The sequence below is a fragment of the Hevea brasiliensis genome, chromosome 1, assembly GCF_030052815.1.
Source record: "Hevea brasiliensis isolate MT/VB/25A 57/8 chromosome 1, ASM3005281v1, whole genome shotgun sequence".
In the NCBI taxonomy this organism is placed as follows: Eukaryota; Viridiplantae; Streptophyta; class Magnoliopsida; order Malpighiales; family Euphorbiaceae; genus Hevea; species Hevea brasiliensis.
Window position 1 is genome coordinate 89,378,475 of NC_079493.1, and position 14,452 is coordinate 89,392,926.

The following is a 14,452-nucleotide window of genomic DNA, read 5'->3' on the forward strand; positions in this document are numbered from 1 at the left end:
GATCTATATCCATCTGATCTATTGGTTGGTCAGAATTCTCCAATTCTAACTCTATTTGCCTTCCTTTGCCTCCTTCTTTAACAAACTGTTGTTCAAGAAATGTGACATTTCTACTTACCACAACCTTTTGTGATGTAGGTAAATAAATAATATCCAAAACTATCTTTTGGATATCTAACAAATCAACCCTTTTTTGATCTGGTTATCAATTTATCAGTGTTCAACTTTTTGATATAAACTGAACAACCCCAAATCTTAACATGTTTAAGACTTGATTTTCTCCCATGACATATATCATAAGGTGTGGAAGATACTGATTTAGATGGAATCCTATTCAGAATATACAAAGCTGATTCTAATGCAAATCCCCAAAAGGAGATTGGCATATCAGTATAGCTCATCATACTACATACCATATCTAATAAGGTACGATTTCTCCTTTCAGATACACCATTCAGATGTGGTGTTCCTGGAGGAGTTAGCTGGAAATAATGCCATGCTCTCTCAAGTATTCATCAAATTCAGTACTCAAGTATTCACCTCTACGATTTGATTGAAGAGCTTTAATACTTTTTCCTATTTGATTTTCCACTTCAGATTTAAATTCTTTTAACTTTTCAAAGGATTCATGTTTGTATTTCATCAAATACAAATACCCAAACCTTGATTTATTATCAGTAAAAGTAATAAAATAATGAAAAACATCTCTAGCCATTTCCTTAAATGGACCATATACATCACTATGTATTAGATCCAAAATATTTTTAGCTCTTAGTCCTTGTCTAACAAAGGGTGATCTAGTCATTTTGCCTTGAAGGCAGGATTCACAAGTTGAAGTAGGTCCAAAACCTAATGAGGATAAAATCCTTATTTTCTCTAGCTTTGTAATCCTATCTTCTATAACATGACCTAACCTTAAGTGCCAAATATATTTTGAACTTGAGTTGATTTTCATCATGGCATTGCATTCTATTAGATTGCTTTCATTAGACTTGTATTTAACATTATTATCTAGATAATAGAGTTCATCATGCATATAACCCAAACCAACATATTTATTTCCAAAATAAATATTGCAAACATCATTTATGAACTGAAATTCATAACCATCTCTAGTCAAACTAGATATAGAAATGATGTTCTTAAAAGGCATCAAGTACATGCAAAACCTTATTTAAATACAAAACATGTCCACACATGTATAAAGATTTAGATCCTATGGCTAAGGCTTCAATAGTTGAGCCATTGCCAACCCGAAGTCTAATTGTAACACCCCTTACCCGACTACAGTGTAGCCGAGCGAAGTGTACTACATTCGGTACCGAAGCACCCTATCTTGTCATACTTTATTATTTTAATAATTTGATTTCGTTATATTTTAATATCAATTATTTTTCCAGAGAGAAACCAATGGAGTTTCCCCTATTTTATTATCAGTTGACGTATTTCACTATTCACCTGCTTGAAATTTTCAGTAATATTTTATAATAAAAATATCATTCATGCTCATCATATTCATCTCGCATTCAATTCTTGTAATTCACATACTCAATTGTACAAATCTATTCATACTCAATTCATATGTAAACATTCTCAAATTACATAAGCAAATTTTTCAAATTTCCTTAATTTACATAATTTATAAAATAATTGTATAATTTCATAATTTACATGATCTACAAATTAATTACAGTTCCATTATCTATATTTCAACATACAATTCATAGTTTACATTACAAATAATAACTAATTATAATGTACAAAATACATAATATGATCTATATAGACTCTATCTACATACATTGCTGAGGAGGTGACAACCTTGTACACTTCTGATACTTCCGCAGATCTGGACTCTAAAATCTCCAGTCTAATGTCCACTGGGTTTTTATCTTCAGTACCTGCGCGAGGAAACAAATCCATCGCACTAAGCATTGCTGCTTAGTGGTGCAATAATATGACAAGAAATAATGTATACAAATAAAAATAATTGGAGCATATTTTTTATATTCAAGAATTTTACTGAGTTCATATGAAATTTGCCATACAGTACATTTTTCATCATTTATGTTGCTCTCCAGAATCACTTTTGTCATAAGTTTACAATAATCATTTATATAATGTACAAATAAATCTAAATATTTAGTTTATGTTTATTGTATTATGGAGGATGCATTTCTAATAATTACTTACGTTATGCTTATTTTGCTAGTCTTTCATTTACTCTCTTAATATTTTCTATGTGTTGTGGATCACTTCATAATAATTAAATTCTTAATACTAGTTTAATACCTTTCGGATTTTTTTCACTAATTTATTTAGTTTTTAATATTTTTAACTTATTTCAATAGTTTTTTTTCTCTGCCTAGGTAATCTATGATAGGCTGACTAAACTAGATAATGGGTCGTTGGCACTGGACACCGCGGTGTCTTAGGCCGTCATACCATGGGACACAGAACGTCAACCACGTATGTAGTCAGTATGGCTAAAAAGCCATGATAATACATAATCCGGCATAAAAGCCATGAATGTTGGCATAAAGCCATGAATACGGGCATAAAGCCATGAATACAGGCATAAAGCCTTTCACAGTACTGCTAAAATAATACCCTATTGGCATGCCAATCTATTCAATCTGACACACGTGTCTAGGCAATACATGGGCATATAGTACCATTAAGAGTTTATATGTTTCATCATTTCATTATATTTTTTGTTTATATTTTTATAGCATTCTAATTTTGTTTATAATGGAAACATAATTTCCAAATTCACATTTCTAGGTAATTTATGCATTCATCGTAATATTCATACTAATTACAATTCACATTCATTTAATCTCATATACTATTAACATTCAAAACATCTTTCCTTTCTCTCTTGATGAGAACTTAAATCCCAAATGACACTTTTATCACATTAATTCATTCAATAATATATTCATGTAAAGTACATTTCATACTTCAAGTTGTATTGCCAATATATTATGAACTCCATTGGTGTTAGGAGTATAAGTCTCAACAATCCATCTAGGTTAATTTCATTTCATATTCAAGTGGTATCACTTATGTTTTATTAGACTTACTAGTAATGGGAATACAAATCTTAACTATATACTCACATAACTTTAATGTTCATTAAGTCATTTAGGTGAATTACTATTTCTATTCCAAGTAATCCATGAATGGTTTATTGATTCCAAATTTCATACCTTAATTTCCTCTACCAATTTAGTTCTTATACTTTATGTCTTTGTACTACTATTTACATTACTATTCATTTAAATTATTGACTTTTTAATACATAATAAATTTATTGAACCTAAGTTCTCCAAGATACCACATTTTGCATTTTATTTTTGTTGGTATTGATTTCCAATACCATTTAAAAACTTATCTTATGTTATTCAAAATTTTCAGATTTCACACCCTAGGTTTACTGTTCCATTGGTCATTTGTACAGTAGGAATTTGATAAAATTGTCTTCATGAAAGTTGTTCCTTATTGTGTCTAGTTACATTTATTTTTTTCGAATCACTCCATTTGGAGTTTTGTAGCTCAAGTTATGGTCATTTAACCATAACTGGCTGGATTGACTGCACTGCAATTCTCAGGCAATTTGGTTCTACCAGATTTGGTGACCTAAGTTTAGTTGGCAATTTGACTAGGTTATGGTCAGAATTTGGATTTGTGTTCTTCATGAAAGTTGTAGGGATATGTCTCAAATTTCTGCTGATAAAATTTCAGATCAATTGAACTTTTCTACACTGAGATATGACCATTTGAATAAATACTATACATTTGGTCATTTTCTAGGGACAGCATGTTGGTCACCCAGATTAGAGTAATTTTTAGGTCAACTTGGTTTGGTTTTCTGGGCACAGTTTCTTCACCAATGTTGTACCATTATGTGTCTAGTTTCATATCCAATTGGCCTTGCACCAATTGAACCTATACAACTCCAGTTATAGCTGCCTAAACCTGCTGGACTCACACCCAGTCCTGCAGGTCACCGATGGCAGCATGCCTAAGCTCAACTCCAACATCCTTACTCACTTCAATTCCTCCTCACACACATTTAAATAGTCACTAATTGACCATTACAAGGTTAATATACCATTTCATGAGCAAATCCTAATTTTTTTTCACAAACTCTAATTTCCAAGTGTCCATTTCATGCTATATGCCATCTAACACATCCAACACACATAATCCAACATCTAACTCAAGTTTTCTCATCACAAACCACTTCTAAACAATTCAATTCATACAAATCAAAAAATCTCATCCTTCTCCCATGGCTGCTAATTTTCATACATACTTCAATATAATTATTTTGTTCAATTTTACAATAAATTCTCATCTAATTTGTTTTCCTAACAAAGATTAAAAAGAGAGGGAAGTAAGTATAGGCACTAACCTTTTTGAGCTTCACTTAACCTTGATTAAACCTCCCTAATCTCTTCTTCTTTGGCTGCCAATGGCTTTTTCTAGGTGAAAGATCAAGTTTTTGTGAAAGGACTTAGCAATTTTGGTAAACAAATGGAGAGGAAATTCAAGCTTTTAAGCTTGAAAATAGTGGAATGCAATGGCCATGGAGTTTCGGCTAGGTTGAGGAAGAAGGAGCAGAATAAATTTTTCAATTTTTGGTCCCATTTATCTCTTTTAATTAGTTCATTAATTGCTTGTCTAATAGTGATTGGTAGATAATATTTTAATGACATTATATGATGTCATGATTAGGTATTTGTTTTCATTTTCTTTTTCTTTCTTTTTTACTCATTTCCAATTCAATTTTTAGCAATATTTATTCATATTTTAGATCATAATAGTTATTTACTTAACTGGACAAGTCGGTCAAAAATCATCTCCGAAGATGAAATGACCAAAATGCCCTCCGTTTGGCTTATTGAGCCAAAAATGTCTGTACCGATCGAAAAATTTTTCTAAACCTTTTCTTGGCATTCTAATGCCATAGAAACCTCAATGACTCTTCTCTGGAGTCCCAAAAATTATTTCATGAATTTTCTCCTGGGTTTAGAGCTTCTAGTTGCAAAGACCGCAACTTCCCACTGGGTTACCCATCGCTAGGGCACCGGCTCATTTAACTTGGTTGTATTTTATTTCTAAAATTTTTTTCTAAATTTTTCTTATTAATATTTGAGTTATTTATGACTCCTCACTCTAGTCTAAATATTTTTTTCTAGACGTTCTAGCTGTCTATTTTTGAGGTTATGCATCGATTACCGACAGTTGAATAAAGTGACTGTGAAGAATAAATATCTGTTGCCTAAAATTGACGATCTGTTTGATTAGTTGAAGGGAGCAGGAGTATTTTCTAAAATTGATCTTAGATCAGGGTATCATCAGTTGAGGGTGAATGATGCAGATATGCCAAAGACTGCATTCAGGACCCGGTATGGGCATTATGAGTTTCTGGTGATGCCCTTTAGCCTAACAAATGCACCAGCAGCATTCATGGACCTTATGAACCGTATCTTCCATCCATACTTAGATCGGTTCGTAGTGGTCTTTATTGATGATATTTTGGTGTATTCCAAGATCAGGGAAGAACATGATGAGCATTTGAGGATTATTCTGTAAACCCTGAGAGAAAAGAAGTTGTATGCTAAGTTGTCCAAGTGTGACTTCTGGTTAAATGAGATTGCATTCCTTGGACACATAGTGTCAGCTGATGGGATTAGAGTGGATCCCAAGAAAATAGAAGCAGTGATGGAATGGAAGCCTCCCAGAAATACAATTGAGGTCAGAAGTTTCTTGGGGCTAGCTGGGTATTATAGAAGATTTGTGAAAGGATTTTCTTTAATAGCTGCTCCAATGACCAAGTTGTTACACAAGAATGTCAGATTTGATTGGAATGACAAGTGTCAGGCTAGTTTTGAGAAGTTAAAGGCTATGTTAACAGATGCACCAGTGTTAATACAGCTAGTGTCGGGAAAAAACTTTGTGGTCTACAGTGATGCCTCTCATAATGGGTTAGGGTGTGTATTGATGCAAGAGGGAAAGGTGGTCGCTTATGCTTCCAGGCAGCTGAGGCCACATGAACAGAATTACCCTACCCATGATCTAGAGCTTGCAGCAATTATCTTCGCACTGAAGATATAGAGGCACTACTTATATGTTGAAAAGTGCTACATTTATACAGACCACAAAAGCCTGAAATACTTGCTAACCCAGGAGCTCAACCTTAGACAGAGGTGATGGATTGAGTTCCTGAAGGACTATGATTGTGTGATTGATTACCATCCTGGGAAGGCAAATGCAGTTGCTGATGCTTTAAGCAGAAAATCCATCACAGCTTTGAGATCATTGAATGCCCGTCTATCCTTAGCTCAAGATGGAGCTATTTTGGCTGAGTTGCAAGTGAGGCCAAACCTGCTACAATAGATTTTAGATGGGCAGAAGGTAGATGAGAAGCTAAAAGCTATTTTGAGTAAAATCTCAGACGGGAAAGAAACTGACTATGAGGTGAAAGCATGTGGGTGTCTGTACTATAAAGGAAGAGTATGTGTACCATATGATGGGGAATTGAAAGCCAGTACTCTGAAAGAGGCACATACTAGTGTTTATGCTATGCACCCAGGAAGTACAAAAATGTATCATGATCTGAAGCTTCATTATTGGTGGCCTGGTATGAAGAAGGACATAGCTGACTATATGACTAAATGCTTGGCATGTTAGCAAGTCAAGGTAGAACATCAAGTTCCATCGGGTTTGCTACAGCCTATACACATACCTAAATGGAAATGGGATCGGGTCACCATGGATTTTGTAAGTGGTCTCCTCTCACCCAGAAGAAGCATAATGCAATATGGGTGATAGTAGATAGATTGACGAAGTCAGCACATTTTCTGCTAGTTAAGACTGACTACTCATTGGAGAAGTTAGTAGAATTGTATATCAGTGAGATAGTTAGATTACATGGAATTTCACTTTCCATCATATCTGATCGAGACCCAAGGTTTATAATGAGATTCTAGAAGAAGTTGCATGAATCCTTGGGTACACAACTCCACTTCAGCACAGTTTTCCATCTTCAGACGGATGGGCAATCAGAAAGAGTAATCTAGGTAAACAATTGAAACCAATTGAACTAATACAAATATTGAACCGAAATGATAATACTAACATGAAATATATGTTAGGTCCTTGAGGATATGCTGAGGAGTTGTGTCATTGAGTTTAAGGAAAGTTGGGATAGATACCTCCCACTGGCAAAATTTGCATACAATAATAGCTACCAAGCTAGCATCCAAATGGCCCCATATGAAGCACTGTATGGGAGGAAATGTAGAACTCCAGTGTACTGGACTGAATTGGGTGAAGATAAACTAGTAGGGCCAGACCTGGTGAAACAGACTGAGGAGAAGGTAAAGCTAATCAAAGCCAATCTGAAGGTTGCCTCAGACAGACAAAAATCTTATGCCGACCTAAAGAGAAAAGAAATAGAATATACGGTTGGCGACAAAGTGTTTCTCAAGGTGTCACCGTGGAAGAAGGTACTGAGGTTTGGAAGAGAAGGTAAGTTAAGCCCTAAGTTCATTGGCCCATATGAAGTCATTGAACGTGTGGGTCCAGTGGCCTACAGGCTAGCTTTACCACCAGAGCTGCACAAGATCCATAATGTGTTCCATGTGTCTATGCTAAGAAGATACCGCTCAGATCCTTCACATGTCATCTCCATGGAAGAAATTGAAGTACAACTGGATTTGACATATGAAGAAGAACCCATAAGGATCATGGCTCGGGAAGTGAAAGAGTTGAGGAATAAGCAGATTCCACTGGTGAAAGTGCTTTGGAGGCATCACAACACTGAGGAGGCAACTTAGGAAAGTGAAGAGACGATGAGGCAACAGTTCTCTCAACTGTTTGCATCAGGTAAATTTCGAGGATGAAAATTAAATTAGAAGGGAAGAGTTGTAACATTGTAACTATAGCAATTCCGTACATTCTACTGTTCCAGTGATCGGTGTCTGTCCGGACAGCTAGAATGTATGGAAAAACATTTAAACTAAAGTGAGGAGCCATAATTAACTCAAATATTAATAAGAAAAATTTAGGAAAAATTTTAGAAATAATATACAACCAAGTTAAATGAGCTAGTGCCCTAGCAATGGGTAACCCAGTGGGAAGTTGCGGTTCTCACAACTAGGAGCCCTAGACCTGGGGAAAAATTCATAAAATAATTTTTAAGACTCCAAAGAAGAGTCATTGAGGGTTCTATGGTATTAGAATGCCAAGAAAATGCGTAGAAAAATTTTTCAATCCGTATAGATAATTTTGGTCTATTAAGCCAAACGGAGGGCATTTTGCTCATTTCGATCATTTCACCTTCAGAGGTGATTTTTGGCCGACTTGTCCAGTTAAGTAAATAATTATTATGACATAAAATATGAATAAATATCGCTAAAAATTAAATTGAAAATGAGTAGAGAAGAGAAGAAAAGAAAATGAAAGAAAATGCTAATTATGACATCATATGATGTCATTAAACACTTACTCACCAATCCCCATTAGATAACCACTTAATTAACTAATAAAAGAGGATAAATGAGACCAAAAATGGGAAAAGCAATATGCTCCTTTCTTCCTCAACATTTCAGCCATAACCCATTTTCCCTTTCACCCAAACCTCCATGAAAGCTCTACCAAAGCTTCATAACTCACCAAATCTCACCCCAAAACCCTAAACAGCCTTCACAAAAATTAACCCCTACATCAAGAGCAAGGTTTTGATTATCATAAAGTAAAGAAATTCCAAGGTTTATACAAGCCAATAAAGAGACCAAAGAGGTTAGTGCATGTTAATTACTTAATCTTGTTTATTTCTTAAAATTTAGTTTGAATATGAATAAATAATTAAGAAATTGAGATAAATCATGTGTGAAATTGAGAATGGAATTTTGACCAACTTTATGGGAGTGGTAGTTGATGGTTTTGATGGATTTAAAATGGCTTAGAAATGGTGTTGATGTGTAGACATAAATTTGAAATGGATTACTATGCCTAATTGACATGTGCTGTGTGAACCTTGAATTGGAGCTAGGGTTTGGACACAAAAACTTGGATCTTGTTCATGTGTTGGTGAATGAAAGTTTAAATGGTCAATTAGTGACCATTTGGCTGTGTATGATGAAGAATTGAAGTGAGTTGAGGCTTGGCATTTGTGTATGGGTGAGCTCCCTTAGCTGACCTGCAGCACTAAGCATGAGTCCAGCAGGTTTGGGCAGTTATAAACGGAGTTGTAGAGGTTCAATTGGTGCAAGGCCAATTGAACATGAAAATAGACACATAATGGCACAACTTTGATATAGAACCTTACCCAGAAAACCAAACTAGGTTGACCTAAAAATTGCCCTAATCCAGGTGACCTGCATTCTACCTGGGCAAAATGACTAAATGAACAGTGTTTATTCATTTGGTCATAACTCAGTGTATAAAGGTCCAATTGACTTGATATTTTACCAGAAGAAAGTTGAGACATAGACCTACAACTTGCTTGAAGAACACAAATCCAAATTCTAACCATAATCTAGTCAAATTGCCAACCAAACTTAGGTTACCAAATCTGCCAGAACCAGTTTTGCCCAAAATTTTGGATTCTGTCCAATCCGGCCAATTATGGGGTTTAGGCCATAACTTGAGCTAAAAAACTCAAAATGGAGTGATTCAAAAAAGGAAATGTAACTAGACAAAATAAGGAACAACTTTCATGAAGACAATTTTGCCAAATTCCTACTGTACAAATGACCAATGGAACAGTAAATATGAGGCTTAAAATCTGAAAATTTTGAATACCTAATACTAAGCTTAGAAATGGTATTGGCAATCAATACCAACAATTTTAGAATGCAAAATATGATATGTTGGGAGTATTAGAACCAATGTACCTATTGTCTATGCAAAAGTCAACATTTTAGTTGACTAATGAAATAAATAGTAACACCTAAACTTAAATTTCAAGAATTGTAAAGTTTAAAAGTGTAACATGCCCTAGTACACCTAGCAAGATTAGTTTGGATAGGTTGGCATGCCAATAGGGTTCAGTTAGCAGTACTGCACATGGCATTATGCCATTCTGTGATTTCGTGGCTTTTAGCCATTCTATCATTATGTTGATACTTGGCCTTGTGCCTAATGTTATCTGACTTATTAGGCATTACATTGCACTGGAGATACATATGTGACCGATGGTGTGACGGCCCGAGGTACTTGATACCCAGTGCCAGTTTACCCGTTTATCTAGTCCAGTCATCCAGTATAGGTGACTTGGGCAACCAAAAATGAAAGCGGATAAATTTAATGAAATTATGAATATAACAAATACAAAATAATTAAGATTACCAATAATGAACGAAAAATTGTTTGCATAAGACATCAGAACATGCACTGCATATTTATTTTCTGTTATTTCTTTTCATTTTATTATTGGCACCACTAAGCATTATTGCTTAGCGCATTGCTTTTTGCCACGCGTAGGTTCTGGAGAGACCGACTGAGAGCCCAGTTGACCACAAACTGGGTGAGACCTCCTGCAACTCTGCATAGTGTCTGTGTCACCTCACCGTCATCAGTGCATTGGTAGGACACTAAGTTTTATTTTGATATTTTGTAATTAACTTTTACTTTCTCCTGTGCAATTGAAACTCATGTAATGTATTTTAGTATTGATGTAAATTATGAAAATTGTGTTTATGAATGAACTAGTGAATATTTATTTATGACTTTTATATGAATTTCATATGAAATGAATGAATGAGAATGGGAGTATATATGAGAAATATTGGGATTTTGTTGATGAAATGGAGTTTGGATTGATTGAAAATTTTGGAAGTATTTTTCATAGGTTCCGAAGAACTGTTTTATCCATTTTTAGTCAGCACTCTGCTGGATTTTCTATAAAATTTTCGGAACCTCAAATAAATTATAATTTCAATAAATGACTTAAATGAATTATATTTCATAAATTGTACTTCATAACTATGAAAAAAATAAATTAGGAAGAATAAAAAAATGATTGAATTAAAATAGGGTGTTCCGGTACACTGCGTGGCATATCTTGCTCGACTACACTGTAAACGGGTAAGGGGTGTCACACCCGATGTGAGTATCACGGTGGAGCAGTAGGGCATTCAACTGATAACTGTGGAGCTCCCCAGGGAAGAGTATAGGCCCTGATCATAAATGAGTGGTTAAAAATTAAGGGAAATGGCTCTCTTCCCAACGTCACTTCAAACCCATTGCCTAATCATGGTATAGGCAATGGCGTGAATATGATAGAGCCTTCGGATGAAAGATCAATTTTGGAGGTAGATCAGCTGATTCCTTATTTCGATGAGATCTTTACAATGGTGGTAAGAGAGGGATATTTATGCCCTCAGGCGTCTAAGCCAGAAAGTGATACAGGATGCCCCTACCATGGAGGAGCAACCGATCATGAGGTGTACAACTGTGATGAATTTCGATAGGAAGTTTGAAGATTGTTGTGGCTCAAAACTTTGAGATGTCAGCGGAGGTCAAGGATGGAGGGAAAAGTGAATACCGCCAGATTTGGCCAAGATGCCCCTGCCTCCAACCCAAGATTAATCTTTTCTGCTCCCAACACACCAACACCACCAATAACAATCATCCGAACCCCGCCTCAACTCCCAGTCACCAACACCCATGCAGTGCCTTGGAACTACAACCTCCAAGTATTTACTCAAGGCGCATCCAACAGCACTCTAATTCCTTCCCTCAACCATACCCACACTCAACCCATTACCCCTCCTAAGCCATGCTTTGCTCCTCGCAAGCATTTTAAAATGACCTACACAGGACCCTCCAACAATAATTCTCCCCAACCAAACCCAAAACTTGTTACAACCAGTAACTCCCTCCCACAAGATCAGGAAGTAGAATTTATAACCCAGAGTGGGAGATGTTACGAAAATGATGAGGCTGAAAAGAAGAAGGGGAAAGTAAAAATGGGAGAGCCACAAGAAATTATGGAGGAAAGGGCTGTGAGGGTTGAGAAAGGGGAAGCTGTAGAAAAAAAAGAAGAGGAGGAACTGATACTACAAATAATGAAACAGAGTGAATATGATATCATCGAGCAACTGAGAAAAACCCCCACTCGAATTTCCTTGTTGTCACTAATTTTGTGCTCGAAAGTGCATAGCCATACCTTGCAAAAAGTTCTGAACCAGGCCTTTGTAAACCCCGATGTCACACTGGCGCAATTTGAGAAAATAGTTGGGCAAATTCAGGCGTCCAGTTTTGTCACTTTCTCTGAAGATGAGATAGACCCGGCTGGTTTGAAGCATGCCAAAGCTTTGCATGTGACAGTCAAGTGTAAAGGGTGCATAGTTGCCAAAGTCTTAATTGATAATGGATCTGCCCTCAATGTCTTACCTAATGCCACCTTGGCAAGGCTACCTATTCACCCATCAAACATACTCCAAATAGCCATGGTGGTATGAGCCTTTGACGGTACAAAGAGGGAGGTACTTGGGGACATCAATTTACCGCTTCAGATCAGGGCATGCACTTTCAACGTCACTTTCCAAGTAATGGATATCGAGCTTGCATACACTATATTGTTGGGGAGACCCTGGATCCATTCAGTAAACGCCATTCTTTCGACTTTGAATCAGAGGATCAAGTACATCATGGGCGGCAAAATCATCACAGTGAAAGGGGAGGAAGCTATGCTAGTCACCAAGCCTCAATCGGTTCCTTATGTGGAAACAACCGAAAGATTCTTGGAAAGTTCTTTCCAAGCACTGGAATTACAAGGAACTACCCCGAGGGATGAAGGGGCTGCGGCTATGGTTGCGAAGGTGATGTTAAGAAGCGGCTATGAGAAGGGCAAGGGATTGGGCGCCGCGTTACAGGGGATTGTCAAACCTGTATCGGCTATCCAGAAGATCGGTCGCTTTGGCTTGGGATATGAGGAAGATGCTCTTATGGATGGGAAATTCTAGAGGAGGAAAATGCTCCGAGATCAAAGGTTTGACTGAAAAGTTGGGAAAGTGAAAGTTGTCCCAAAAATCACAAATGTTTTTACCAAACCAATCATTCAGAATCCAGAAGAAAGTGAAGAGTCTCCTGAGGAACCATCCATCGATGTCATACAACTTAACTTCCTGTCCGAGGTACTGATTTCACCAATCGCTGAGGGGTAAGAGCTTGATAATTGGGAATCAGAATATACCCCATGCTTAATCTCGAGTAAAGTGCATTTTGTTATCAACACTTGATCATTCTGTCCATGGTGACAAATGTAATCCTGTAAATGGACCCTTTTTTTTATGATAAAAGTATTAATGAATTAATAGAGCATTTTGTGTCCAATTCACTTTTCCTTTCACCATTAAAATCAATTTTTTTAACATACTTCACTTTCATTTCTTCAGGACCATTGACCAATTCACACCTAATAATTTAATTGACTCAGAAGTTCCTTATGTTAACTTTAAAACTCCCATAACTGCTATTGGTTCAAGTGATTCTGAAGAAGAACCTGTTGAAGAATGGGGTGAAAGAGATGAACCTTCCCTGGTGCCTTGTGGGGATGAAACACACACCATAAATCTGGGGACTGAGGAAATAAAGAGGGAACTTAAGGTCATGAATAACAGAGAATTAGAGAGTATGGTCAGTTTGCTCAAGGAATTCCTGGATGTATTCTCGTGGAGCTATGATGACATGCCCGGATTGGATCCTAAGATAGTAATGCACAAGATCCCCCTGATTCCTGGGACGATTCCAGTGAAACAGAAGTTAAGAAGCATGAAGCCCAACACATCGCTCAAGGTTAGGGATGAAGTCAAAAAGCAGTATGATGCTGGATTCCTGGAAATGGTCAAATACCCTCAGTGGATAGCTAATGTTGTCCCAGTAATGAAGAAGGATGGAAGAGTCAGGGTATGTGTTGATTACAGGGATCTCAATAAGGCAAGCTTGAAGGATGATTTTCCTCTCCCACATATAGATGTGCTGGTAGATAATGCTGCAGGGCTGGGATGATGTTCATGTATCGACAGGACATCGGGGTATAACCAAATCCCCATGGATGAAGAGGACAAAGACAAAACTACTTTTATCACCCAGTGGGGGGTATTTTGCTATCGGGTCATGCCCTTTGGGTTAAAGAATGCCGGAGCTACCTATCAACACGCCATGGTCACATTATTCCATGACATGATGCACAAGGAAGTGGAAGTGTATGTGGATGATATGATTATCAAATCCAGAGAGGGAGAAAGTCATGTATAGGTGTTGAGAAAGGTGTTCAAAAGGCTCAGGAAGAATCAACTGAAGCTGAACCCAGCTAAGTGGGTGTTTGGGGCCAGGTCTGGTAAGCTATTGGGATTCATAGTAAGCGAGAAGGGAATAAAAGTGGATCCAGACAAAGTTCAAGCCATTCAAGAAATGCCATCCCCAAAGA